Source organism: Sphaerodactylus townsendi, linkage group LG07 (genome assembly GCF_021028975.2).
Source record: "Sphaerodactylus townsendi isolate TG3544 linkage group LG07, MPM_Stown_v2.3, whole genome shotgun sequence".
In the NCBI taxonomy this organism is placed as follows: domain Eukaryota; kingdom Metazoa; phylum Chordata; class Lepidosauria; order Squamata; family Sphaerodactylidae; genus Sphaerodactylus; species Sphaerodactylus townsendi.
Genome location: NC_059431.1, coordinates 29,623,648 through 29,628,404, shown reverse-complemented (window position 1 = coordinate 29,628,404; position 4,757 = coordinate 29,623,648). Strand labels below are relative to the sequence as shown.

The following is a 4,757-nucleotide window of genomic DNA, read 5'->3' as shown; positions in this document are numbered from 1 at the left end:
TGCGTATATCATGAGTGTGTTGGGAAGGGAATCCCTTGTCCACCCCCCTCCCCCACAGAACCAACATCTCCAGAGGCATTTTTGGGCTCCAGCGGGGGAGGGGAGGGCAAAATTATGTAAGTGGAATTTTCTTCTGTCTGTGGAACTTCTTAATGGAATCCAAGCCTATATCTAAAAATATCAGGTTGATTTCTTGATAGGAGTAGATACATCAAGGCTACACTGGAAAGCAAAAAATAATAAGACATTATATTTTGGAATCCTGTAATTATCTACTTTCTTTCATCTGAAAACCAATTATTTAGAGAGAGTGGCAGAAAACGTAGTGGAAGATTTTATCTGTCCAGTGGGGCTTTTCTCACATATTGGTGACTGAAGCATTTATTACTACATTCTGAAGTAATACATACTATCGCCAAAATCAATAAACAGACAGCCTTTGAGATTCCATTGCCTGCTTATCAGTGGCTGAATTCCCCCCGCTTCCCCCCCACACACACACACACACTGTTGTGCAGTCACTCTACAAAAAAACCCACCAAACCAATCTCAAGGTGGCTAGGAGCCAAAGTGGGTGTGGGCCTCTCAGGGGCTCTGCCATGCTTCAAGAGGTGGAGCCCAGGCCCGGCCTTTGACTGCAGGACCTCAGAGAGGATTGGAGGTTGGCAAGCGCCATGGTGGGCCAAGTGAGCGAGTGGGGGGAGTGACATGGACCATTAGAAGGGTGCAGACTGGGCCAAGATGGGGGCTGAACACAGGGGCAATAAGGTGGGAGGCAAGCAGCACAGACCATGCGAGCGCGGCAGGCTGGGACAGGCAAGCAGGGTGAGTCAGGCAAGTGATAGCAGGTGACTTTGGCTTGGGGCTGAGCATGGGGGGAGAGTGTGGGAAGCAAGCGGTAGGGGCTGTGCAAAAGGTATGGACAGGGGCCAGGTCGGTCAAGTGGTGTTGGGCAAGTTCAACCTGGGACTGGATGCACAGGGGGAGAGAGAGTGAGTGGCAAATGGTGCAGGCTGTGCGAGCAGCATTGGCCAAGGCTGGCAAATAAAGCAGGCCAGGCAAATGGTGGCAGACAAGTCTGGCTGGGGGCTAGGTGTGGGGGGAGAGTGTGGGAGTCAAGTGGTGCAGACCATGCAAATGGCGCAGAATGGGGTGGACAAGCAGCAGCAGGTGAGTTCAGCTGGGGGCTAGGCATGGGGGGAGGAAGGAGGAGCAGGGGTCAAAATGTGCCCCTCACATGGCCCAGGCAAATGGCATCTGGGTTGTATGTCCCCTCTTGCCCCCTTAGATATGGAAGCAGGAAAGCCCCGTTGTGAAAGTGTTACCGCTGTTGCTCGGGTAACAGTAAGTGATTTCAGCTCAGCAACGTAATGAGGTCAGTTCTGCACGGTCCAAATATCCTGGGTTGAGCAAGGGAGATATCCTGGTTTGACCAAGAAGTTCATATGGTTCCTGATCCTTAAGTGGGGTTGTCCCACAATATTTTGCTCTTTTTCCAAAATCCTGTGTTGAATTGCTTTCGTGCGAACATCATGGGAGCAAAAACAATTTCTCTTCCCCATCCCCTCACCTTACATCATGTCAGTTTCATTTCTGCTGAGTTGCAGCCCGCCCTTTCCAAAACATTCTCCAAGCAGGTTTTCTGCCCTTTGACAGCTCTTTGGGAACCAAGCAAGCGAGCCCCTGCAGGAAAGCATGAGTGCTCGCCATGTTCCCACTTGTTCTGGCCAATGCCACTCGCTAGCTGAGCCACAGCCCAGAGAGCCCAGCCCTGCAGCTCCAGGGTCATGTTCCCAATGGGGTCTTGGGGGAAAGGGGTGGGGAAGCGCCTGCCTGGCAGGATGTTCTTACCCAGTAACAGCCCCAAAGACCAGTAAAATGTTATTTGGTATATGCAGGGGGGGCTGTCTTGTGCTGTGGTTTTTTGCATACCGTTAAATGTGGATGGGACATAATATGGGATGTGTATTGCACATAGTATTGCACACCTTTAAATGTGGATGGGACATAGCTCTGCCTAGTATTGGTCAAAAGTTTTTACTTTGTATAGAACAACGTGCTTTCCGTGTTGCTCACTGCCCCAGCTCCTTTCCAAAGCTAGAGAAAAGGGGGGGAGGGTGTCCTGCTTGGCTTTCCTGTATTTGCTGTGGATCCACCAATCAGAAACATTGCCTTTGGGTGGGAAGAGCCAATCAGAATGCACCACACCAAGGATGTTCGAGCATGCATGCTGCATCTGTGTTGTAAAAACAAAAAAGCCTGGCTCATGAGAAAGAAATTGGAGTATTTACTCCCGGTCTTCACTCGATTCCTTCACAGAAACGGACACCCATGCAAAGAGAGAAACTGGGATAAAATAGACCCAGATTTTAAAATACCAAATGTAACGCAGTATAATTATGCTGTGTGGAATCAACAAAACTGTGCTTGTTTATTGAGAGAAACTAATCCACAGAATGCTGACTAAAACTTCTAATTGTGTTATGTGTAAGTGATGCAATCTTCATTGGCTTGGAATCACCCTGGAACACAAATTTGCATTTGGAGACTGTCTGGGAACTTTTAACTTCTTGGATTGTGAAACAAAGTGGAGAGGTTAAATTAATATTTCGCAATGACGGTGTTAAGTCTTCATTCCCCATTTTATTTCTGTCAGTTTTGAAGATTACTTTGTATTGCACAGTTATGTTATATGGTGTTCATATGTAATTTGAACATAAATATATGCAATTTTACTATGTATGTATAGTATGCATTGTTTATTTGCAGAAAATCTGATTTAGTGGTGGCAAGTACCCTCAAGTTACATGGTGATCCTGTTGGGCACAGGTGTCAATCTCGCGGCCCTCCAGATGTTCATGAACTATATAGCCAATGCTCATGTTGGGAGGGACTGATGGGAATTGTAGTTCATGAACATCTGAAGGGCCACAAGTTTGACACCCCTGATGTAGCGGGTTCAAGAGAACAGACTAGTAGAGGTGGTTTGCTATTGCCTGCTTTTGTATAGCAACCAAGGACTTCCTTGATGATCTTCCATCTGACTACCAACCAGAGCTGAACCTGCTTAGCTTCCATGATCTGCTGAGATCTGGCCATCCCAGTCAGGGCAGAATACTGATTTATTTACACACACACACATTGGAAAATGTGCACTTTTTCAGGGAAACCTTTTGTGCAAAGAAACAGAAGATGCAAAAATTGACCATCAAAAGTTGGATTTACACAAAGACAAAACAAAATCAAAGTGGAGATTTGGGACTTAAAATATTAGGAGCGAGCATCTGAAATCATCCTTGCTTTTTGAGTACATCTGTAGGATTACATCAGTGGCTGTATTGCAGTTTCAATAACCTGATTGTAGCAGCCACCTCCGCTCACACCTCAGAATTTTGGAAATGTGTATAGTTTAATCCAGTGGTGGGATCCAAAAATTTTAATAACAGGTTCCGATGGTGGTGGGATTCAAACAGTGGCGCTGCCGCACGCACACACCTCCAGTCCCTATTGGGCAGGGAGGTTGCTTTATTAACCCCTTCTCGGCAGTCAGAAAAAAATAGTAACCCCTTCTAGAGAAGTGGTGAGAACTGGTTGGATCCCACCTCTGGTTTAATCCCAAGCTTACTTTATCTGACTGGTTATATTTCCAAAGATGCTGGTTATTGAGTTTGATTCATTCAAGAACTGGCAGAGCCCAAGGTCCTCAAAGACCCCAACCCTATCCTAACATGCCAGGCCTGAAGCCTTCTTCCTGTGGGAAAGCCACTGAGGGAGACATCTTGGAGAAGGTTAGACACATTCCTCCGACTTCCAGTCACCCCTGGAATGGTCACAGATTACTCTTTTGCTCTTGGGGGCATTATCCTCCTTCTTTCAAATGTTATTGGTATGCATCTACACACATAGCTCATTGCTTAAAATAGCAACACAGGACCTGCATGTATTATGCTAGAGGATAAATATGGTAACTGTACAGTATGTGCTGATGGACCAGTGGGATTAGAAACTTCTGAACTTTGTTGCCTGAACTGATCTTTGCTACCAGTACTGATCACGACTTCAGTTATCTGATGCTGTAAAGAGCCGGCTCACATATTCTACAATAATGGTGTGGTTGAGGAAGGAATGTAGTGTAGGAAGAGAAAATGACAAAAGGAAGATGGTCTTTAATGGTGGTCATCTGAAGGCAGCATCCTTTGCAGCCATCTCATATAAAGCACTGCTGGCCATTGCCTGGCACAGAGCTAAGGTGGATTCCACACAGGGCATATATAACAGATATAACAGATACAGAATGCAATATAAATCATTTCACACAGTCCCCATCCCCTAATCGAATCTGCTCTATTTTATTTCCTTTAACCTGAGATTTTCAAAAATCACTAAACCAACGATCCTTTGGCAAAATCCTGGGTTGGAGCCCCTCCCATACAAATGGCCAGGCAGGAGGCATTTTATTTCCCTCCCTTCCACTGCTCTGTCCACAGTCAGGGAGAATACGCGTACCATTGCCCTGCCATTGCAGGCGCAGCCAATCATATTGTGGGATGATTGACAGAGGTTCACTTCTGTTTACTTGCACAGCTACACATGTGTTGCAGGAAAAATTTTTAAAGAGAGAAGCGTCTCTGTGCAAAGAATGCAAAAGCCCCTCAGATTGTTTCTATGGGCTCCAATTGCTGCATGCATGCAGTGGCGTAGTGCCAATGGGACAGGGGCACAACGCTCCAGGCCTGTGCCAGGGTGGAGGCATGGCA

General features: G+C 46.5%; 1 long non-coding RNA gene across 1 annotated transcript in view; it reads left to right on the top strand.

Moving 5' to 3' along the window:
• Positions 1–366: 366 nt before the first annotated feature.
• Positions 367–4,757, top strand: part of LOC125436927 — a 12,406-nt gene continuing 8,015 nt past the window's right edge. The window contains exon 1 of the long non-coding RNA XR_007245135.1: positions 367–399. This is a non-coding gene — a long non-coding RNA (uncharacterized LOC125436927). The remainder of the gene's footprint in view (positions 400–4,757) is intronic.